General features: G+C 38.0%; 1 pseudogene; it reads right to left on the bottom strand.

The window, feature by feature from the left end:
- Positions 1 to 2,713: 2,713 nt before the first annotated feature.
- LOC133256111 (NADH dehydrogenase [ubiquinone] flavoprotein 2, mitochondrial-like) lies at positions 2,714 to 3,450 on the bottom strand (annotated as a pseudogene).
- Between the last annotated feature and the right edge of the window lie 22,330 nt (positions 3,451 to 25,780).

The following is a 25,780-nucleotide window of genomic DNA, read 5'->3' on the forward strand; positions in this document are numbered from 1 at the left end:
AGACCTTGAGAGGTGAGAGGGATTGTTTATCATAAGGGTCATCAGGGGAGTCATATAAGGGACTTGTATTTACTTGTGAGTCTGCAGATTGTTATCCAGTGAATGTGCTTATGCAAAAGGCTGGGGTCACTTTTTCACACAAAAGGGAAGCCGAAACATCACTATAGTGGAGTTGTTTAAACTCATGGCAGAAGAATGTGGTTTACAGAAAGGTTAAAAACAAACAAACAAAAAGGAATGTAATTAATTTCATTAACTCTCCTGTCCTTTGATCTCCATCATAACCTCTTCCTACCAGAGAAATGCCAAACATTTCTGACCTTCCCTGCAAACTAACATCTAGCTGATGTCTGTCCTCACCACTCCCAATACTCTTGCTTATAATTGGGGATCATATGGACCACCTAAGGATTAAATAATCAAAGGCCATTTTTAAATTTATTTATTTTAATTGGAGGATAATTACTTTACGATATTGTGATGGTTTTTGCCATACATGTGTCTCCTTCATCCCGAAGTCCACTTCCACCTCCCTCCCCACCCTATCCCTCTAGGTTGCCACAGAGCACCAGATTTGGGTGCCCCACTTCATACATTAAACTCTCACTGACATGTGGTATTGTATATGTTTCAATGCTATTCTTTCAAATTACCCCACTCTCTCCTCACACTGAATCCAAAAGTCCATTCTTTAAGTCTGTTTCTCCTTTGCTGCCCTGTAGATAGGATCATCAGTACCATCTTTGAAAATTCCATGTATATGCATTAATATACAGTATTTGTTTTTCTCTTTCTGACTTGCTTTACTCTGTATAATAGGCTCTAGGTTCATCCACTTCATTAGAACTGACTCTAATATGTTCCTCAAAGGCTATTTTGAGTGATAAGCTTTTCATTCAATAGAAAGGATATAATCAATAAAAAAAATAAACTGAATTTTATTTTCATGGTTGGAATCTATGTTGTTCCAAATGTACATCTACCTCTAACTTCTGTTGATTTCATGAACTTTGCAAGCTGGACAATATTGGCCCAAAACAGATTTGTCAGGTCAAGCCGTAGAGAGCGAGCAAGCCCCAACAAGACTTGTCTACCCTGCGCCACAAGTACTCTTGTATATTATTTGATCAAGTTGGTCAAAGTTGACAAATTCTATAGTATAAGTCACAAGAAAGTGGCATGTAACTGTCTTTTTTTTAATCTATGGATTGTATTAAGATGTATGTCTGTTTATTTTATGCCTTTGGAAACTGTTATGATCAATGTTGTTGAGAAAGTGGAGAAAAGGGAACACTTGTACGATGTTGGTGGGAATATAAATTGCTACAGCCACTGTGGAAAAAAAATTAAAAATAAAACAACCATGTGATCCAGCAATGCATTACTGAATATATATTCAAAGGAAAAAAATCACAATCAGCATCTCAAGGAGGTATCTTCTCTCATTTTTCATCACAGCATCATTCATGACACTCAAAGTAGGGAAACAACTAAATAAAATATGGTAGACAGAAGAGAATATTATTCAGAATATTATAACATTAGAATTTTATTCAGCTATAAAAAAGCAGGAAATCCTGCTATTTGTGATAGCATGGATAAAAATGGAGGGCATTATGCTAAATGAAATAAACTAGACATACAGACACAAACAAATACCAAAAATATATTCATTTACATGTGGACTCTAGAGAAAATTCATAGAACCAGAGAGTAGAATGAGGTTGCCAGAGACAGGAAGTGGAAGAAATGGGGAGATATTGGTTAAAACATACAAACTTTCATGCATAATGAGTAAGATCTGAGGATCAAATGTACATGGTGACTATAATTAATTACATTGTATTGTACACTTGAAATTTGCTAAGCAAGTTATCACACACACAGGTTCTCACACACACAGGAAGGTAATAACAAATATGCTAATTATCTTAATTGTAGTAAATAGTTCACAATGCATATTTATATCGATTCAGAATGTAGTATACCTTAAATGTAAACAACTTTATCTGTCAATTATACCTCAGTTAGCTGAAGGGATAAAGAAAACTGTTATGAACAATTCCTAACTCCTGCTACCACTGTTGTAATTTAAGACCCTAACAGTTTTTGCTTTATTCAAAAGAAATTTTCTTTTTCTCTTTGTTGAAATACTACTTTCAAGCAATGATCAATTCAGTGTCACTTCTGGGCTTCCGTTGTGGCTCAGCTGGTAAAGAATCTGCCCGCAATGCAGGAGACCTGGGTTCGATCCCTGGGTTGAAAAGATCCCCTGGAGAAGGGAAAGGCTACCCACTCCAGTATTCTGGCCTGGAGAATTCCATGGACTGTATAGTCCACAGGGTGGCAAAGAGTCAGACACGACTGAGTGACTTTCACTTCCTTTTATGAAATCTTTCCTTTTTTTGTTTAAAATTTGACAAAATTTTTATTTCACAGTACCTTAATGTTATTGACAAAAGTGAAGGCACAGTTGAAAATGGATAATGTTGAAATAACTGTTAACTAGATTATGAAATAATGTGGTCATAGTTAACCAAGATAGCAGAAGACTTTAAAGTGATGCTCTGAAGGTCTTACATGGTACTTACAGCTGTAAGTTGCCAAGTTACAAGCAAGGTATAAACACATAGAAATGAACAGATAATATAAAAAATTTAGGTAGGAGATTCATATTTCATTTCTCCAGTGACATATTTATGATTGAATTAAATTAAAGCCCTACTTGTACAGCAAACCCAGGTCCTTTTAGCTGGTTCAGTCAAAGAGGTAAGACCTCTGACTGGCTCACATGAGAAGCTCCACTCCTTGGCCCAGTTTTGGGGAGTTTGCCAGACTTGAGTTCATCAATAATTTCTTCAGTATACTTAGATGTCAGATCCTCACAGTAGTTGTCATTTATTTGAACCATTGGTGTGTTTACACAGGCCCCTAAACATTCCACTTCTATAAGAGTGAAAAGTTTCTCAAGTGTATTCTCTCCAATATTATTCCAAGTTTTTTCTAAATGGCTTCCAGTATGCAGTCAGAGTTTTGAAGCATGCAAGATGTAGTAGTATAAACTTGAATGAATGTGACACTTTCCAACTGGCTTTCGATTATACATTGTATAAAAAGTTGCTACTTCATATATTCTCATTGGAGGTACCTGTAAAATTTCTGCAACCTTGTTCATAGAGAGGGGCAGCCATCCATTCTGTTTTTGGGCAAAATCCAGGTCTGGAAGCAGAGCAGCTGCTTTATGCCCTTTTGGGTAGTTTTTTGCAATGGCATCTTCTTACAGTTTTCCGGTATGAAATCAAATGGAGCATCTGGGTTATTCTCAGGAGTATCTCTGTTCACAAATAAGGCTCCTCCAGCTCCATTCTGCACAGCTGTCTTAGGTAGATTCCTTATATGCCTTCCCCAGTCGGCAGCGAGGCAGCCATGGAGCACTGGTGAGAAGAACATGGTGGGCCAAACTGCCATGAAACCTTTTCTAATTTCAGTTCCTTCCATCAGATTTTAATATTTTATTTCTCAGTGTAATGGTTGAACTGTAGTCAAATCAGCAGTTGTGTCATGATGTGCATATCTGTTTGACCTGTGATCCATCTTGAGGGCAAGAAACTTTATGTTATTAAGGAGTTGTCATCTATGAGTTCATGTAATGTACTTTTGTGTAGCCACTAGAATATATGTGTGTGTGAGATAATTTTAAATCCAAGGGCAGTTAATTAAAACATGAAGTATCCTATTCAAAAATCCTTCTTGAGACATCAATAGAAAATGCTTCATAGATCATTAAATTTGCACAAGAAGATACAAAATTTACATAATCTAGTTGAATTAAATTTTCTTTGGTGAAATGATGTGTTTAAGAGACAAAATTGGCTGAAAATTTAGATAAATTTTTCTCTGTAAATTTTACTAACTAAGGATCAACACCTTAGATATAAAATTCCATTTCATCATGTACACTTCATTTAGTAGAAAATGCTGAACCTGATTCATTTAGAAAATTGACTGATTCTGCCATTAGAATTCTGATGAATCTGAGTTGGAGTAAATGTTTCATGCAAGCACTTGTCACTGAATGAAAGAGAAAATGAGTTGAACTGCACCAAGCTGAGCTTCCCAAAATAGCCAGTATTGTGCATGATAATAGTAAATGACTTTATATGTAGCAAATGTGGACCAAGAGGTATACTCATTTTAATACACTACCTGAAAATAAGGTTGAATGAGAAGAGAAATAGCCTTCACCTTACCCTTTGAATCAAAGACTACCAATAATTACATCAGAAGACTAATGACTTTGAGTGACCAAGACTAGCTTAGCTCAGTTTGCAGTGGGAATCATAAAGACTAACAAATATACCTTAAACAAATATATCTTATGACCTTATTCTGTTCCCTCTTTCAAGCTTGTCCTGTTATCTTTTGTCCTACTTTCTATTAGGGACACCATTCATATATCATCTACTTTGGGGTGACTTCTAAAGCACTCTACTTAATACTCCAGCTTCTTCTGGCTGCTTCCTTGCGACTTTGGACCCACTCGCTTCTATTAAAATTTCTTATTTATTTGTTTCAATTACCAACTAAATTTATCTGAGGGATGGAGCTGTTTCTTATTCAAAACTCTACCATGGGACCTCACACAGTATCTGACAAACACTAGGTATTCAAAACATACCCACTGAGAATTATACAGTGCAAAATTTCCACATACATACATATATATGTGTGTATATATATGGAGAATAAAGACCACTCCAAATAATGTACAGTTTCTACATATATTATTTTTTATGGCTTACATCCACTAATGTATATACCTTACTAGTTTGTTGAAACTATTTTTTCAGTCAAATTCTTGAAGGTTGTAAAGTGCATTTTGTAAATAATTGACTTCAATTTTGTGATTTTACCTGATGTGATTAAATTGGAAATGTTTCACTTCAGTAACGTTGATTTGCTGATCCTCCTTTGTCCATTGATCAGAATTAGTTCAAGAAATACCCCCACATTGCTAGAGGAAGCAGTAATTTGCCACATCTATCATTTTCTGTCTCCTGTGGAGCATAGTTGCCAGGGTTTCTAAATTAATATGATGAAATTGAAGGCAACTGTAAATACAATATTTTTATCTCTTTCTCCATCGTTCTTCATCTATATTATTTCATTGGACTATATGAGAAAAGGAAAGCCTACTAATCTTCTTGTGCTATTATTTGCTATCAAATTGATTCATTATGTTTCTCTTTTGTTCCTAATTATAGTTATCCACCTTGCCCATCTGCAAAACTACGAACAATACATCTTTGGCTCTTTGACATCTTTTATTTCCATGCAGTATAAAGCTGTTTATAGCATATAGGCTATCAATCAACAGATAATGAGTGAACGCCTACCAAATGTAAAACAGAGTAGAGAATTGGATAGCTGTAAAACTGGATACCTGAGATGAGGAAGGTTAAAGTCCAGTTGGGGTAATGAGGTATACATGAAAAGTCACTTTGTATAGATATAAAAGTACAGAGGAGACAAATCTAACAGTTAAAATTATAAGAAAAACCCCTCTTTGATGGTCCCAGGGAGTTTTGTTGAATAAAAGAGCAGAGCATTATAGGCTGAGGTTAAGAAAGGTCATGAAGAAGAGGGAAGTTCATAATGAGAAAGGTGTGTCGGGGAGAATAAAAAAGTTGGCCTTCTAAAATAGAGGATTTCTGTAGGTGCATAATAAAATATAGACTGTATTACTCTGGCATAAGGCCAAGTAGAGAATATTGTGAGTTTGGAGACACTGATGGCTTTTAAATAGGAATGGAGTTAAGGACAAGGATGTTTGAAATAAATTATAGTTCTTTCCTAACCTCACTAATTTTTCTAAAGTCTTCTTCTAACATTATCAGTATATATTTTAATATTTAATATTTTAATACATAAAATTTACTCACCTATCTTATACATATAATTGTAGAGTTTTTTAACCAAGCAGGACCCTATGAGGTCTTCCCAGAACAGACCCCCACCCATGTCCTCCACTTGTCTTTTGTCTGTATTAAAATTTTAGTCAAAAAATAAATCTAATCATAACAGTGAGAAAATGCAGAGGAAAACAGTCAAGCAATACAAAATAATAATACTTTAGCCGTTAAACGAAATCAAGAACTTTTTAGTTCTTCCTCGAGGGTTATAGGTAAAACTTTGAGTCATATTTTTTTTAGCTGTTTTACAAATATTGAAACTCCCATCATATGGAAAAAATTAACTATATGCTGCCCACAAGCACGTAGAACTCAGACTGATTGGAACCAGAAGGTTGATGATGCTGACTCATCACCAACCAGTCAGAAGAATGTTCATGAGCTGATCACGCCATGCTTCTTGCACATTATAAGACTTCTCATAATCCCCCCCAGAGTGGACCACACAGTTGTGACGACATTAGCCCACTGCGGTCCCTTTTGCCTGGCAAAGCAATACAAGGTACTCTTTTCAACTTCACCCAGAGCTCTGTCTCTGCATTTCTATTCAGAACCAATGACCAGAGGCCGAAGTTCAGTAACAGTTTGACACATATATACTCTATATATTCACAAAACAGCAAAGTATGTAATATTTCCATCACCTTCATATCTCTTTGATCATCCTCCACTTTTCACCACTACAGATTAGCTTGAGTTTTCTATTTTCAATGTTTCTTAATTAGATTTTCCTTGCATAATTCCCAAGGAATAGCTGACCATTTTTAATTTTGACAAAGAAAAATACAGTTTTAATTTCCTGATAGAAAGGGAATGAACAGTATATAGATGGAATATGAATGGTGACATAATGCAATTTTAGAGATCATATTGAATGATTCACCATAAAACCAAACCCTGTTTAACTTTACTTATGTCTTTGCTTTATTTGGATATTTGAAAAAGTAATATTGCTCACGCCTTTTATTTGGGTATTTATAAGATGTTGTTGTTGTTGTTGTTCAGTCTCTCAGTCCTGTCCTACCTCATGGACTGCAGCATGCCAGGCTTACCGGTCCATCACCAAATCCCAGATTTTGCTCAAACTCATTTCCATTGAGTCATTGATGCCATCCAACTATCTCAACCCCTATCATTCACTTCTCTTCCTGCCTTCAATCTTTCCCAGCACTGGGGTCATTTCCAAAGAGTTGGCTCTTCACATCATGTGACCAAAGAATTGGAGCTTCATCATCAGTACTTCCAATGAATATTCAGGGTTGATTTCTTTCAGAATTGACTGATTTGATCTCCTTGCAGTCCAAAGTACTCTCAAGATTCTTCTCCAAAACCACAGTTCAAAGGCATCTGTTCTTTGGTGCTCAGTCTTTTTGATTGTCTACATCTCACATCCATACTACTAGAAAAACCATAGCTTTGACTAGATGGGCACTGGTAGGCAAAGTAGTATCCCTGCTTTTTAATATGCTGTTTAGGTTTGATATTGCTTTTCTTTCAAGGAAGAAGCCTTCTAATTTCAAGGCTGCAGTCACCATCTGCAGTGATTTTGGAGCCCAGGAAAATAAAGTCTGTCACTATTTCCCTTGTTTCCCTATCTATATTCCATGAAGCAATGGGACAGGATGCCATGATCTTAGTTTTTTGAATGTTGAGCTTTAAGCCCAGTTTTTCATTCTCCCGTTTCACCTTCATCAAGAGGCTCTTTAGTTTCTCTTTGCTTTCTGCCATAAATGTGGTGCCATCTGCATATCTGAGGTTATTGATATTTCTCCTGGCAATCTTGATTCCAGCTTGTGCTTCATCCAGCTGGGCATTTGTCATGATGTATTCTGCATGTAAGTTAAATAAACAGGGTGACAATATACAACCCTGATGTACTCCTTTCTCAATTTGGAACCAGTCTGCTGCTCCACGTCCATGTCTAACTGTTACTTCATACCGGTTTTGCAGGAGGAACGTAAAGTGCTCTGGTATTCCTATCTCTAAGAATTTTCCAGTTTCTTGAGGAAAAATCTTTTCTTCCAGATTTCCTTTTATTCTGGCACTAGGAAAAAAAAATGGAGTACTTCTTTCTTATGGTACAACAAAATCTTTATCATTAGTAACTGCAGGAAAAGCAAGGGTAAGATATTGCCATAGTAATGGAGAACACCTTAATTTGCTTCAATTTTTTTCTAAATTTAATAATAAAATGATAATTGGAAAATTATTCCAAGTATAAATTCAAAAAAGGGAAAAACAAAAGTATCTCCATTGGCTTATTTATCAGTGCATTCAACAAAATTTTATTAACAGTCTACAAAGTACCTGGCAATAATGTGTAGCAGGAGATAAAGCAGGAAGCAAAGTGAACCCAAATCCTTGCCCTCATGAGGGATACATGCCTATGGGGCAAAAATGAATAATAAAAAATTAAAAGAATATATGTGATAGCTAATGACAAAATTGAAAAAACATCAAGGGAAATGAGAGTGCTGGAATATGAAGAGGGGTTGAGGTTTCAGTTTTTAAAGGGATGATCACTGAAAAACTACTGTGAAGATCATATTTAACCAAAGCCCTGGATAAGAACAATTGGGGATGTTAATGTGACCTAATGACTGTAGCTTTACTTCAGCTTACCCTCAACATGACACATAAATCTTATATTTTGTATCTATTTCCCTTAGCCTTTATTTCCTCCCCATTTATGTCTCTTTATTTTTTATCAATAATTTAATTTCCCCCACATTCTTAAAAACACTCTTCAAAAAAGTCTTTTAAAACATTTTTAACAATTGCAAAATATGCTATCATGGATATATCATAATCTACTTAAGCATTTCTTTTAGCATTTATTTATTTTAATTTATTTATCCTGTACATCATTGTAAATATTACTTTAGTGAGCACTCTTATGTAAAGAATTTTGTCCATATTTCTGATTCTTTCCTTAGACAGAATGGTCAAAGTGTGGTGAGTGACTATAAAAGTGAGAACAATCCCACATGGAGCAAATATACCTGTTTCATATCCTCGGCATAAAGATTATCTCTGTGTAGCATAGAGTATGTATAAAAAAGAGAGTAGAAATATCCTGTAGTTATGACATCTAACTGGGTTATTTTTCCTCCAAAGAAAGAGAAGTATCACATTATATTATTAGTTTAAGCAAATTGGTATTTAAGAAATAAATATTTCTAGGTGTCTGAGCAACTGTTCTCTTAGATTATAACAGCAAAGAAAAAAGATTGCCACTAACTCAAAATAGAAACAGTTATGAGCAGAGAATAAGTAAGTATGTATTTTGTAGGATGTAAATTTCACCTAGAATATTGTAAATGAAATGAAGATAAGAAGAAAGAAAAAAGAGAAAGATGAAGGAAAAACAATATCAGACTTGAAAGCCAACTGTAGGGAATAAGCGTCTAAAATCCTGCTTGCTCATCTTTAGAAAGCCCAGATACCCTCATACTACCACTATGTTTCTGATGATAAGATATAGGGAAAAGAGAAAGAAAATTTCAGATGTAACAATCACTGTCAACAATTTGATATAGGAAAACTAGCAGTAAACAGTAAGTAATATAAAAATTGTTTGGGGCCTAGAGAGAGATGGGCCATAGCTCAGTCCTTGCCAGCTCAGAGAATGCAGTCATGTACAATTGCACAACAAGATGTTTAAACATATGTTTAGTTGCCTTTAAACCTGACTCTGTAGTCAAGAACTATGGAAGGAGATGGTGTCTGATGAGCACCCCAAATTACAGGGTTCCAACACTGCCCTTCTCAAAATGTCCCCTAAATTGCAACATCTGTAAGATAAGACCAATGTCCCAGTAACCTGAGTTTCTCCTGTTTTATTTTTATTTCTTTTTTTTAAGAAGTCATGATTTTCAAGGCCTCAAAGATCTTTATGTCTCTTGAACTGCCAATTGAACCTAAAGGCAAGAATTTTTTATTTCTTTCTTTTCAAAAAAAAAAAAAAATCATGTGATTAATCTCACATGCTGCAGAATATATGCTGCCAGATTTTAAGAATCATTGCAAGACTATAATTAATCAGTATATTCTATTTTTTTGTTCAAGACTACAACAATCATAAAGAATAAGGTTTCAGAAATAAATACCCTCAAATAAAACATTCCTTAGTTTATTATAGAAATATCACAGTTTTGGGTTTTTTTTTAAGAAACGATGCTAGAACAATTGAATGTTGATTGAAAAAAAAATTAGCCTTTCCCCCACCCTGAATTACAACACTCACCAACCAACTTGAGTTGGAACTCAGACCTAAATGCAAAAGGTAAAGCAATTAGTCATCTAACATAAAACATAGGGACATATCTTCATAACTTAAAATATGATAAATTATATTCAGCTTGACACTAAAAAATTGCTTATCAAAGAAACAACTTATAAATTGGGCTTCATTAAATTTAAAAAAAAAGTTCAATCAAATATTTGACTAAGAACATAAAAAGGCACCCATTGCATAGGAAACATTCTCAGAACTCTCTTATACACCACATATTGAAATATAAGGTAAATGTATATACACATACACAGGGCCTCCCTGGTAGCTCAGTTGTAAAACAATCTGCCTGCCAATGCTGGAAACACAAGACACATGGGTTTGATCCTTTGGTTGTCATAATCCCCTGGAGGAGGAAATGGCAACCCACTCATGTATTCTTGCCTGGGAAATCCTATGAACAGAGGACTCTCTCAGGCTATAGTCCATGGGGTCACAAAGAGTCAGATACAACTGAACAACTGAGCACAAGCACATATATATATATGGTATGTAGTTTATGTATGTATATAGTTTTCTGAGTTTGTTTCATAAATATAATAAATTATATTATCTGAAATAGTTTTTGTTTGTTTGTTTTCTAGTTACTTCAATTCCTCTGTTTCCTCCAAGTTTTTTTGTTAGTGTTTTGTTAATTTTTTCTTTTTACTTTTTTACATTTTTCTTTCCTCTTAGGGACTTTTTTTGGTGTTTGGGGATCCTTGGTTTGTTTGCTTATATAAAGAGTGGTCACTAACAACAAATTGGAAGATCAGAGGTTGTGGGTTGTTCTTTTAACCATGTGATTTTATCCTGGGCACATCTAGCTTAGGACATGTCCTGAGGGAAAACCCTAATATCTGTGTCTTTATAGTCTCCTCTTTGCCTAGTCAAATTTCCCAGAAAAGACTCTTCTATCCTGTTCTAGAAGTTTGAGAATAGAATAGGAAAAAGGAGGTATTGATATATGAATATTAACCTGATCATTCTATAATTCAGTATTGCATCGCTACAATAAAATGCTTCAAGTGTATCCAAGTCCAGACACATGCCACAAAGTGAGTTTCCAATACTCTACTCAGAAATCCTTGCTATAGGCCTTCATTTTAAAGGGCTGTCCTCTTGTTCTCTTCAGGCAGCACCCTTTCCTACAGAGTAAGGAATTTGCATGGTGAAGCAAATGTCTGTTTAGAGAGTGTCAACTTAAAAATATTCAGAATCAGAAGGTGAGGGCTATGTCTTATTTAATGGGAATTTTTTGTTAACACAAGTTCACATTCCCAATGCACAGTGAGGTGAAACAAACTGAAACACCAGAGTTTAAAGCAGAGAAAGGTTTGTTGCAAGACCATGCAAAATAATGTGGCTCATGCCCTGAAAAGTTTTGAGCTCCATGAAGGGTTTTGGCAAAGCAGTTTTAAAAGGCAGGTGTGGGAATGGTCGGGTTACAGGGTATGTGATAAACTTGTGCACAGTTCTTTGAGTGGCTGATGGTGAGGTAACAGGGTGGTGACACAGGGGTTAATATTATCAGTCCTTAGGCTACAGGAGGACTGGGCTCTATGTTTGTGGTCATTCAGTAGTTCCTACATTTGATAGTGGAAAGGATATTCACACCTGCAAAACAACTCATGAAATTTGCATCAGATACTGCTATCTTGGTACTTTAGAGAGGAGCTAAATCAGAGTAGTATATGGGATTTAGGCCTGTCTCAGGAAGATCCCATAGGATCTGGCTTAATTACAGTTCCTCCTTTTTCCTTGTTACTCCTCAATCTTTTCTTTGATACTTTGAGCAATTGGAAGGAATGAATCTTGAATATTCACTAGAAGGACTGATGCTGAACCTGAAGCTCCAATGCTTTGGTGATGTGATTTGAAGAGCCAAAACATTGGAAAAGACCCTGATGCTGGGAACGGTTGATGTCAGGAGGTGAAGGGAATGACAGAGGATGAGATGATTGGATGGCATCACCGACTCAATGGACATGAGTTTGAGCAAACTCTGGGAGATGGTGTAGGACAAAGAAGCCTGGTGTGCTGCAGTCCATGGGGTCACAAAGAGTCAGACACAACTGAGTGACTAAACAAAAATCTTGAGGAAAACAAGTTTTGAACAAGAAAGGAATAAAGATTCAGATAGGGAGGTTAATCATAAACTTGAAAGAGACCTCACAGGGTCCTGCTTAGTTACATTTTTAAGACTTCAAGCCAGGGAGGCAGCATTTCAAGTAACCCTGAGAGAACTGCTCTGAGCAGGTGAAGGGAGAAGCCAGGTTATATAAACGTTCTGCAACAGAAGGCAGGTAGTCTGAACATCAAAATATTTTTAACTAAAGAAATCCAGATATCCCAAAGTTAAGGAATTTAATGCTTTTCTATGGACTAATGACAGAGATGGGCTTACTGAAATCATTCCTTTTATATGCACCTCAATTATCTGGAAAAGGTAAGTTTTCATTCCAATCCCAAAGAAAGGCAATGCCAAAGAATGTTCAAACTACCTCAAAATTGCACTCATCTCACATGGAGAAGGCACTGGTGACCCACTCCAGTACTCTTGCCTGGAAAATCCCATGGACGGAGGAGTCTGGTAGGCTGCAGTCCATGGGGTCGCTAAGAGTCAGACATGACTGAGCGACTTCACTTTCCTTTTTCCCTTTCATGCATTGGAGTAGGAAATGGCAACCCACTCCAGTGTTCTTGCCTGAAGAATCCCAGGGATGGGGGAGCCTGGTGGGCTGTCATCTATGGGGTCACACAGAGTTGGACACAACTAACGCAACTTAGCAACAGCAGCAGTACACAGTAGCAAAGTAATGCTCAAAATTCTCCAAGTCAGGCTTCAATGGTATGTGAAACATGAACTTCCAGATGTTTAAGCTAGATTTAGAAAAGGCAGAGGAACCAGAGATCAAATTGCCCACATCTGTTGGATCATTGAAAAAGCAAGATAACTCCAGAAAAAACATCTACTTCTGCTTTATTGACTACACCAAAGCCTTTGACTGTGTGGATCACAATAAACTGTGGAAAATTCTGAAAGAGATGGGAATACCAGACCACCTGACCTGCCTCTTGAGAAATCTGTATGCAGGTCAGGAAACAACAGTTAGAACTGGACATGGAACAACAGACTGGTTCCAAACAGGAAAAGGAGTACGTCAAGGCTGTATATCGTCACCCTGCTTATTTAACTTCTACGCAGAGTACATCATGAGAAATGCTGGGCTGGAAGAAGCACAAGCTGGAATCAAGATTGCTGGGAGAAATATCAATAACCTCAGATATGCAGATGACACCACCCTTATGGCAGAAAGTGAAGAGGAACTAAAAAGCCTCTTGATGAAAGTGAAAGAGCAGAGTAAACAAGTTGGCTTAAAGCTCAACATTCAGAAAACTAAGATCATGGCATTCAGTCCCATCACTTCATGGCAAATACATGGGGAAACAATGGAAACTTTAACAGACTTTACTTTCTTGGGCTCCAAATTCACTGCAGATGGTGATTGCAGCCATGAAATAAAATTATGCTTGCACCTTGGAAGAAAAACTATGACCAATCTAGACAGCATATTAAAAAGCAGAGACATTACTTTGTCAACAAAGGATTGTCTAGTCAAAGCTATGGTTTTTCCAGCAGTCACATGTGGATGTGAGAGTTGGACTGTAAAGAAAGCTGAGCACTGAAGAATTGATGCTTTTGCACTGGGATGTTTGAGAAAGTCTGAGAGTCCCTTGGACTGCAAGATCCACCCACTCAATCATAAAGGAAATCAGTCCTGAATATTCATTGGAAGGACTGATGCTTAAGTTGAAACTCCAATACTTTGGCCACCTGATGTGAAGAAGTGATTCATTTGAAAAAAACCTGATGCTGGGAAAGACTGAAGGTGGGAGGAGAAGGGGACAACAGAGGCTGAGATTGTTGGATGGTATCACTGACTCTATGGACATGAGTTTGAGTAAGCTCCAGGATTGGTCATGGACAGGGAAGCCTGGCATACTGCAGTCCATGGAGTCACAAAGAGGTGGACATGACTGAGTGACTGAACTGATCTGAACAGCTATCTGGGGCTAGTTTCCTGTGTTGTCACATCCTCAGGGCTCACCATAGGGTGTGTCTGAAGTCAGCTGGCTACTAGATGGCAAGTGGTCTTCGTTTCTTTCTTGAATTCCCTCAGGGCTCACCAGTTTACATTGGAGGGCTACAATTGCTGATGAGTGTGACATCCTGTGTTTACTGATATGGCAGACAATAATCCCTTTCTTAAGTATGACTCCTCTTCTAGGTCATAGCTCAGATACCTGAGACTCTAAACTTTCTGCCCAAATGGCCCAGCTCCCACTAGCAGTGTCTATGTGAGCATCACATTGGATCCCAGTTCCAATTTCATCCTCATGAGAGCAGACTGTAGTCTTAATGGATGTTCTCCTAGGCCAGAATGTTGACTAAATATTGGCTATTTGTATGTAATATACTCAGCTTGCACATCAAGATTCAGATTTCCACAAATGTGCACTTGTGGCCACTGATAGCATGAGGTGGAGGGAGGTGAGAGCAGAGAAAGAAATTGGTCTTAGGTCTAAGGCAAGGTCATAGTCTTTCTGGGCTCCCACAATTCAAGACAGAGGTGTGAAAACTCCAATAATACTAAATTTAAATCTGGTTTTTCCAGTTTCATAAAAGCATCTGTGACAAGGATGGAGGGGGCTTCCCAGATGGTACTAGTGGTAAGAATCTGTCTGCCAATGCAGGAGACTCAAGAGACATGGGTTTGATCCATGGGTCAGGTAAATCCCCTGGAGAAGGGCATGGCAACCCCATCTAGTATTCTTACCTGAAGAATCCCATGGACATAGGAGCTTGAGTCAAAGAGATGGACACAACTGAAGCAACTTAGCATATGTGCATACAAGGTAGGAGGATGAAATATTATTATTTACTAAGTTTTTTGCTTGATATTAAAATTTGAAATTTTGCATAAATGCATTGATACATGGCCTCCATTAGTTTGTTAGGGCTGACATGACAAAATACGGTAAACTGGGTGACTTAAGCAACAGGAATTCTCACAGTTCTGGAGATTGGAATTCCAAGATCAAAGTGTCAGAGGATTTGATTTCTTGTGGAGCCTCTCTCCTTGACTTGCAGATGGCCACCTTCTCACTGCATCTTCATGTGGTCTTTCTTCAGTGCACATGCATCCCTGGTTCTCTCTGTGCATCCAAATTTCCTCTTATTGAAGAATACCAGTGTCAAAGTTAAAGCCAGACATTCATTACAGCCATTAAACAGATTTTATTCTGTAACTACTGACAGTAGAGAAAAGTGCTGAGTTTCATTCTGATTTGTTCAGAGATGTCTGGGTGTTTTAAAGAGAAATGAGAATATAGGAAGAAAGAGCCGGGACTCAAATGAAAAATTACAAAGGCCTGGTCAATGTAAATGTGATCAGGCCAGCTGTATCTATCTGCTAGCTGGCTATTATTGAAGTCAGGACTCCATCCTTCCACAGAGACTGGAAGACAGCCCCTATCCTTCCTGATAATAGTATTTCAAAGGAATGGCTTTCAGATTCATGAAAAAGATACTTCTGAGTTGTGGGAAGTACATGTGCATATTGAAGGGACAGAGGAAGGAGTAACAATTGTAAATGCTCTATGAAAAGGAGGTCAAAGACCTATCTTCAGGTGTAGAAAAACTGTATAATCCTCCTGGCAACTGTGAGTCTCACAGGTAGATGTTTTAACAGGGGCTGGGATCATCCTAGGGACATCAGTTCAGTTCAGTTCAGTCTCTCAGTCGTGTCTGACTCTTTGCGACCTCATGAATTGCAGCAAGCCAGGCCTCCCTGTCCATCACCCACTCCCGGAGTTCACTCAAACTCACGTCCATTGAGTTGGTGATGCCATCCAGCCATCTCATCCACTGTCACAACCTTGTCCTCCTGCCCCCAATCCTTCCCAGCATCACAGTCTTTTCCAGTGAGTCAACTCTTCACAAGAAGTGGTCAAAGTACTGGAGATTCAGCTTCAGCATCATTCCTTCCAAAGAACATCCAGGACTGATCTCCTTTAGGATGGACTGGGTGGATCTCCTTGCAGTCCAAGGGACTTTCAAGAGTCTTCTCCAACACCACAGTTCAAAAGCATCAATTCTTCGGCGCTCAGCTTTCTTCACAGTCCAACTCTCACATCCATACATGACCACTGGAAAAACCATAGCCTTAACTAGATGGACCTTTGTTGGCAAAATAATGTCTCTGCTTTTCAATATGCTATGTAGGTTGGTCATAATTTTCCTTCCAAGGAGTAAGCGTCTTAAATTTCATGGCTGCAATCATCATCTGCAGTGATTTTGAAGCCCCCCAAAATAAAGTCTGACACTGTTTCCACTGTTTCCCCATCTATTTCCCATTAAGTGATGGGACCAGATGCCATGATCTTAGTTTTCTGAGTGTTGAGCTTTAAGCCAACTTAGTCTCATGCTGATAGGAGCTGTGCTACAGGTTGGTGGTCTCAGTGCAGGGGTTTGGATAGTTATTGTGTACTAGAGTTCTGAGGGTCTTATCAGTCAGACTGTATTGTGGCCCTTCTTTTAATGTAAACACCTCCAAAATGTTTTTTCTTCATACACAGTCATATTCTGAGCTATTAGGGATTAGGATTGTAGTATCTGAATTTGATGGAGGACTCAATTCAATAAATTAAATTGAATCACTCATTATATGGCAATCTGTGAGGAGTCCTGTCCTGAGCACGTCAACTCTCAGAGAGAGCCCACTTTAGCTCACTGATGTCACTTCCAACAGTGCTTATTGCTAATAATTCCAGAATCTTGTAAATGTATGCAACAAAATCTGTTTTTTTCTCAATGTTTATTCAATTTATTTTTAAGATGGCTTAATTTAGTTACTTTTTATCTATATGCTTTTCACTTTATAATACTTTATCAATGCAGTCTCCTTTTCTATTTTTTGTCTTGTCAGGTTAGGCTTTTTAAAAAATGTTTCTATGCAGTTTAAGTGGATCAGAAGCGGTAGAAATAAATTCCTATGTTCAAAATGAAATTTTAGTCCAGAAAACCAGATCCTTTTTTAAAAAAGATTGTTTATTTTAGTTTTTAAAATGCCTTACTGGCTGTGAGTTACTTTACTGAGAAAATAATAAACTATAAGAGATAAGCCTAAGGACTTTTCTAAATCTCACATCCCTTAATGCAGTTTAGGGCCAGAGGAATATTGTGCTAATGCTTCAGATGTAAAAATTCATGAAAGATCTTTGCTCTTAACCTCACCATAAGAACAAGCCAAATGATCTACAAAATATATTATATGAATATATAATATAATATGTAAACCAGAACATATATATTTATATATTTTTCATTATATTTCTTTGTAACTTCAGCTCTCTGATGGTCATAAAAGGACTATAATTTTGTATATCATTCAGCTTTGAGAACTTAAATTGAATCCTTAGACAGGGGATATTACAGTGGCAGTACTTTTTTCCTCTTGTCCCATGAAAGTAGTGTCAGTCAATGGAAACACAAGCCCTGCAAGTAGCTTTGGGGATTGAATGTGTGGATCCTTAGATTAATGTACATGGGAGAGTTGTATTCAAGCTGCAGACTGGGAGAATTAGTCAAGGGAGCCCAAGGTTGGTAATCTGGGGACTCATACCACCAGAAAAGATAAAGGGCAAGACAAACTACTTGATTCTAAATTTCTGATTTCTTTTCCCCACAATTGCTATTAAACCTCTAGATGTTTCAAAAAATGTTAGACATGGGGGTTGACTGGAGGTCCAGTGGTTAAGACAGCACTTCCAATGCCCTCAGCACCTGGTTGGGTAACTAAGATCCCATCTACTGCATGGTGTCATTAAAAAGAAAAAAATAATGCCAGACTTGAACAAGATTACAATCTCGAGGAGACAGACAAGCAAACAGAAATTCTAATCTCTACCAACCCCACAAACAAAACTGCATATGTACTGGAATTTCCATCTTTCTTCTCTGTGTGTCACTCTATTATGTTTCATCTGTATTAAAAATAAATTGGGTAATTTGCTTTGTTGCCTTTCCTCATTTCCTTGAGCATTTCATTTCTTAAAACAAATGAAAATATGCTGTGATCATAATGCATGACAATATAACTCAGAAAATAGAAATTGAGCATTTTAATTGCCATTTAAAACCCTTTGATAGTTCATTTCCAAGAATTTTTTGTATTGTCCTACAGATTCATTTCTGTGATACCTAAATAAATGTCATCTTCCATCATCATTTCATTGTTGCTTCTAAGATCCCTAGATTCTGAGAACTGAAAATGAAACATTCCTTTATATTCCACAGAATAGACAGCAAAGTTTATATATCACAGCCAGCAATGTCCTATGTAAATTTAGTTAATTTGCCAACTTATTTTCTCATTTACAAAGAGAAAGCGAATAATTTTGCCCATATAAATAATTTTAAAAATTATGCCAAATAAAATATATTATAAATGAAAGTATTTTGTGTATCTAAGTAAAAAATGAAAAAATAAAACCCTTACTGTAAGTACAATAATATTAAAATATTAGATATTAAAAATTTGAAGTGAGGGGTGGATCAGTGTTACAGCCCTCGGCCAGACCAGTGTTACAGTCCTGTGTAATTTCCTTGGACGGACCAGTGTTACAGCCCCGTGTTACAGCTCGGTTTTATTTAGAAAGTAAAGGAAAAAACATCCTTGAGGCATGAGTGTGGGCCAACCCAAAAGGCACAAAGAGAAGAGAAGCCCCCTACTCAATTTTGGTTCCTCTTTATATATCTTTTTTCTCCTCCCCCTGGGCCTGCCCTATGTAAATTGGGCTAGCCAGGAGTGCTGTTTGTTTTACCTGAGGTCCTCACTCTGGTCCTCAGACCTTCCTTTGTTCTGTTTTCGTGGGCTTTTCCCTTCCTTGTCTTTTAGCCACCGTCATTCTGGACTCCTTTTTCTTATTCTAACTACCTGACATTTCCATTGGTGAAAATTAATAAACAGAAATCTCATTTAAAATGGAGATGGGAGGCCAGAAGGCAGAGCTCTTAGGCCCTACAACTTGAGGTCAATTGCAAACCCAACAGAATGAAATGCCTCTTTACATTTCCAGCAGGAAAAAGGTTACTACTTTACTACCCAGCAAGAGGAAGAAAGAATTTTACCTTGCCCTGCAATAACCCAACCAATGAGAGAATAACAAAACCCAGCCAATGAAAAGCCACTATATTCTAAACTCAGTTTCCTCTAATGAATTCTGTTTATAATAGCACCTGCCTTTTCCTCTATAAAAGTCCTTTTCCTTTATGCTTGCATATGGTTTGCCATAGATTGCATGTCCCAAATTGCAGTTCTCTGCTCTTCCTAAATAAATCCATTTTACTGGTAGAATAACTGTTGTTCTTATTGTTTTAGAGCAAACATCTGTTTGAATTCTGAATGCTACATTTTCTTTACTGTGAAATTATTATGGTATTTCTTTTTGGATAATCTTGATATGGAAATTCCACTAAAAAGTTTGGCTCCTTTCTTTCAGTTCAGTCACTCTCGTGTTCAACTCCGTGACCCCATGGACTGCAGCACACCAGGCTTCCCTATCCATCACCAACTCCCAGAGTTTACTCAAACTCATGTCCATAGAGTCAGTGATGCCATCCAACCATCTCATCCTCTGTCGTCCCTTTCTCCTCCCGCCTTCAATTTTTCCAGCATCAGGGTCTTTTCAAATGAGTCAGTTCTTCACATCAGGTGGCCAAAATATTGGAGTTTCAGCAATAGTGCTTCCAATGAATATTCAGGACTGATCCTTTCTTTCAAGAATCAACGAATTTTACTGTTGGGAAAAAAAATTTTTTTGTTTCTCTAGTCATCCCAGTTCTTCTGACTGTTTTAATAATTAAATTGACATGAGACAGCTAACAGATGAAAAAACAAATTTAATTATGTATGCATGAGTGCTCCATAAAATATGAGGCCCAAAGGATAGTTAGTCAATTATGGTTTACTTGATATCCTGAGCTAAGGAGAAAGGGATAGTGAACTAGGACATTATAGAGGAGAAGGAAAATTCATGGGGATGTAGAAAGAGCAAATGTTGGATAAGCAAAATATTTCTAGGGCATACAGAAACAGTGAGGCAGAGAGGAATTTAAATAAACAGACCACACTAGCTGTATTTCTGTCTACCACATCTAGCTTTTGGGGCAGTTAGAGGGAAGATTAAAGGTATTTCTTGAGTTTTGGGGGCTCAGTCTTTTGTTTTCAGTTCCAAATATTTCTCTCCTCATGCAAAATGACATATGTTGAAGTAGCCTTCCCCAAATTCCATCATTATCTTGCCACTCATCTATTTGAAAATCTTCTGTAGACACCACTGCTTGTGAGGATCCAATACAGACACCCAATTTGGGTATAAAGATATTAATCTATCTTCAAAATCTATTTTTAAGCTTATTGTCAAAAACAGCCTGGTATAAATTATTCCATTATAAATACACATGCTTCATATTTGCATCTAATTCTGTCACTCCATGTATAATATCTCACTCCTATTTTTTTTACTTATGCAAATCCAAGATTGTTTTCTAACCAAGATTCTTTTTTTGTGCTTTGAGCATAGGCTCACTAAAACTAACTGAGTAACAAATAAAAGGTTAATTGTTGATGCAAAGTGATTTCACCAAAATAGAGAAGCAGGAAAAAGCTACAATTGAATACATGCACGTGAACTGAAAAGTCAGAAACTTATGCCTGCTTCTCTCTTCTCATTTCTCCCTTTTCTGCTTATCCCTAGGCACTGTCAAGTGAAAAAATATGTATACAATGTAAATGTTGAGAGTCTTATTTTATTTGGTTGGCAAAACTGAACACTTAAACCCTGAGACATAGTATCTCAGATAGCTCTGAAAGACTGCTCCAAACAAGGGAAGAGCAGGATCCAAAAGAGTTTTTGAAACAAAGACAAGGTAGTCAGGACATCAAAAGATTATTGTTGGTTAAGGAAAACCATACTTCTCAAGTTAATGAATTTAATGCATTTCTATGTATGGGAAGATGCAAGTCTGGGCTCACTGAAATCATTCCTTTTTTATGCACCTTAACTATCGAGGACCAGTATCCTGTGCCTTCTCATCCTGAGTTTCCTCAGAGTACAATGTCAGGGCAGGAGGTGGGGGAGGCAGGAATGGGGGTTGGGAGATGGAAGGTAGGAAGGTGGGAGGTAGAGGTGAGGGGTTTAGCAGGTGCTGGCCGCGAAGTCTGATGGTTTGATGGCAGGCATTCTGCTTCCATCCTGAGTTCCATCTGGACTAACCATTAGGTGTGGGTATAATGGATAAACAAAGTGCAGCATCCTTTGTTCACTAATAGGCCAGGTGACATCCTTAGTCTGTAGCATAAATTCAAATCTTCTCTTTCTGTTGACGAGGTCTCTCTTCTTACTCATTTACACACAGCCCAATATGGTCATCAGAGTCAACTTTACAGGCTGAGTCTTCCCTTGAGCCAACATCAGTTTTGATGTGGTTTAGGTATTCTTTCTTTAAAGGACCACTATATGTCTTTTAGATTTTCCCTGATAGCTAAGTTGGTAAATAATCCACCTGCAATGCAGGAGACCCCGGTTTGATTCATGGACCAAGAAGATCAACTGAAGAAGGAATAGGCTACCCACTCCAGTATTCTTGGGCTTCCCTTGTGGCTCAGCTGGTAAAGAATCCACCCACAATACAGGAGACCTGGGTTTGATCTCTGGGTTGGGAAGATCCCCTGGAGAATGGAAAGGTTGCCCACTCCAGTATTCTGACCTGGAGAATTCCATGGACTGTATAGTCCATGGAGTCACAAAGAATCGCACACAACCGAGTGACTTTCACTTTCACATATCTTCTAGCTTCTACAGAGTCATGCATTTATCCTTGGAAAGGCCAGTCTTGGCCTCTAAACTATTTTTTCAGACTAATAAATTTCATCTAACTTCTAGAATCACTTCAGAATAAAGTATTTGAATTGAGAATAGGAAATTTGTTCATGAACCATAGCTTAGATGCAACAGCCAAGAACTCCCTCTATTCTATGGGTTAGTGAAAAGTGATGCTGACTGAGCAGGACCCCACGGGCTTTCCAAGCACAAAGGCCTTTCTGTATCCCTCATTTCTTTGATTATATTGAATAGTTTTCATCCAGCCTCTGTTACCTTCCCTGAGTTCCAGGGACAGATTCAAGCAGTTGCTAATTAGGGAAGGAAGGAAATGCAAAACAAGAGAAAAACAAAGAATCAAAAGAATTCTTAGTGCAGCCTTGGGGCAAAGTCCTGCTTCCCCATCAAATAATACATACAACAATATCTCTGAGCTATTTTGCAGATAACAAACCCCCTCAAGGTGTCAAAAGTTAATGATTAACAATGATATGGTTCCAATAAGCTCAGACCAGTTGTAACCTGAAGGTCCCTGACGCTAACTCCTGCTTACCTCACCTCCAACCCATCAGAAGAGTGCCGGTCTGTCACTGTCTGTATGTTTATCACCTCCCGGACTATTAGATCTCCCACAGGTAGGAGACTAATCGGCTATTATTATGAGTCTAATAGACTATTTTATCTATTTCCCAGGTAGGAGGGCATAGTTTTTGAGGCACTAGCCTACTGTGTTCCCTCTTGCTTGGCAAAGAAATAGTTACTCTTTCTTTCTCGTCCACAACACTATTTCTTTCTTTCTTTCTTTTTTTTTAGGCACTGGTGCACAGAGAGCCAAGATTTTGGCAGCAAAATTATTCAAAAACAAAGAGAAATTCAGTATGGAAGCAAAAAAGAAATTTTGTCATATACATAATTGGTGACTTTTAAAGTTTATTAGCCTTAGGAGAAACTATAACTGAGAAACCTTCTCCTTACTATGTGCATGTGTGCTCACTCTCTTCAGTCATGTCTGACTCTTTGTGACACTATAGATTGTAGCCTGCCAGATTACTCTGTCCATGGGATTTTCCAGGCAAGAATACTTGAGGGGTTGCTATGTCCTGATTAAGGGGATCTTCCCACCCCAGTAATTGAACCTGCATCTCCTATGTCTCTTGCATTGGCAGACAGGTTCTTTACCAGTAGCAGCAGTTGGCAAGCCCCTCTCCTTATTATATAGCCTATTTAAATAATTTCTTTTTAGATGTTTGATCAAAACACCAGCAGTAACTTTAGAATTTGGTATAGGTAAACAAGATAAGTTTAGACTTTGGATGTATAATTTAAAAAATTAACAAACAAAAAACCTTGGTTTTATTACAACTCTGGATATTTGCCTAAGAATTGTATGGAACTACCAGAAGCAGAAGCTATTAAGAAGAAGTGGCAAGAATACACAGAAGAACTATACAAAAAAGATATTCATGACCCAGATAATCACGATGGTGTGATCACTCACGTAGAGCCAGACATCCTGGAATGTGAGTCAAGTGGGCCTTAGGAACCATCACTATGAACAAAGCTAGTGGAGGTGATGGAATGCCAGTTGAGCTATTCCAAATCCTAAATTATGATGCTGTGAAAGAGCTGCACTCAATATGCCAGCAAATTTGCAAAACTCAGCAGTGGCCACAGGACTGGAAAAGGTCAGTTTTCATTCCAATCTGTAAGAAAAACAATGCCAAAGAATGCTCAAACTACCACACAATTGCACTCATCTCATGCACTAGTCAAGTAATGCTCAAAACTCTCCAAGCCAGGCTTCAGTAACACATTAACCATGAACTTCCAAACGTTCAAGCTGGTTTTAGAAAAGGCAGAGGAACCAGAGATCAAATAACCAACATCTGCTGGATCATCGAAAAAGCAAGAGCACTCCAGTAAAACATCTATTTCTGCTTTATTGACTATGCCAAAGCCTTTGACTGCATAGATCACAATAAACTGTGGAAAATTCTGAAAGATATGGGAATACCAGACCACCTGACCTGCCTCTTGAGAAACCTATATGCAGGTCAGGAAGCAACAGTTAGAACTGGACATGGAAAAACAGACTGGTCCAAATAGGAAAAGGAGTACGTCAAGGCTGTATATTGTCACCCTGCTTATTTAACTTATATGCAGAATACATCATGAAAAACGCTGGGCTGGATGAAGCACAAGCTGGAATCAAGATTGCTGGGAGAAATATCAATAACCTCAGATATGCAGATGACACCACCCTTATGGCAGAACATGAAGAACTAAAGAACCTCTTGATGAAAGTGAAAGAGGAGAGTGAAAAAGTTGGCTCAGAGCTCAACACTCAGAAAATGAAGATCATGGCATCTGGTCCAATCATTTCATGGCAAATAGATGGGGAAACAGTGGAAACAGTGGCTGACTTTACTTTCTTGGGCTCCAAAATCACTGCAGATGGTGACTGCAGCCATGAAATTAAAAGATGCTTACCCCTTGGAAGGAAAGTTATGGCCAACCTAGACAGCATATTAAAAACCAGAAACATTACTTTGTCAACAAAGTTCCATCTAGCCAAGGCTATGGTTTTTCCAGTAGTCATGTATGGATGTGAGAGTTGAGCTATAAAGAAAGCTGAGTGCCAAAGAATTGATGCTTTTGAACTGTGGTGTTGGAGAAGACTCTTGAGAGTCCCTTGGACTGTAAGGAGATCCAACCAGTCCATCCTAAAGGAGATCAGTCCTGGGTGTTCATTGGAAGGACTGATGTTGAAGCTGAAACTCCAATACTTTGGCCACCTGATGCGAAGAACTGACTCATTTGCAAAGACCCTGATGCTGGGAAAGATTAAGGGCAGGAGGAGAAGGGGACGACAAAGGATGAGGTGGTTAGATGGCATTACTGACTCAATAGGAATGGGTTTGAGTGAACTCTGGGAGTTGATGATGGACAGGGAGGTCTGGCATGCTAAGGTTCATGTGGTCACAGAGTTGGACATGACTGAGCAACTAAACTGAACTGTATAGCATATGTCAGTGAAAATTCTCAAACTTACAGAAATTAATTGGAAAAACTCCAGTATGTTGGGGGCTGGCGTGAGGCACTCCGCCCATGGCAAAGGTCATGAGGAAGGAGGCTCGACATACGCAAAGGTGGGATCAAGCCTCAGGAGTCCCCCTGGAAATTCTCGAGCATCTACCCCCATAACCAGAGCCTGCCTACTTTACTACTTTGTGCTCTCACCTACACCTCTGACTTTATGGGGGGCTGTCCCCCACCACCTCTTTCAGAGAAGGAGTTAACTTAGAGCTCCAGTTAATAATAATTCCTGGGCGTGACAGGAGTGTTTCAACTTACAAACTCCTCTGAAGGTTCTCTAGCCTGCCTGACAGGCTTGTCTGGCCACGTGTGATTGCTCACAGCCTCCCAACCATGAGAGGCACGAGATGCTTTAAACCTTCTAAAAACAGGTTCCTTAGAAAAGTTAGAAAACTATTAGTATAAGTATAATGGGCTGATTAGAAATTGTTTTGGTGAAGGGTTTTTCATTTGTTGAGCCAATGTTTGTTGCTAAGTCTCCATATCCCCT

The sequence above is a fragment of the Bos javanicus genome, chromosome 2, assembly GCF_032452875.1.
Source record: "Bos javanicus breed banteng chromosome 2, ARS-OSU_banteng_1.0, whole genome shotgun sequence".
Classification (NCBI taxonomy): domain Eukaryota; kingdom Metazoa; phylum Chordata; class Mammalia; order Artiodactyla; family Bovidae; genus Bos; species Bos javanicus.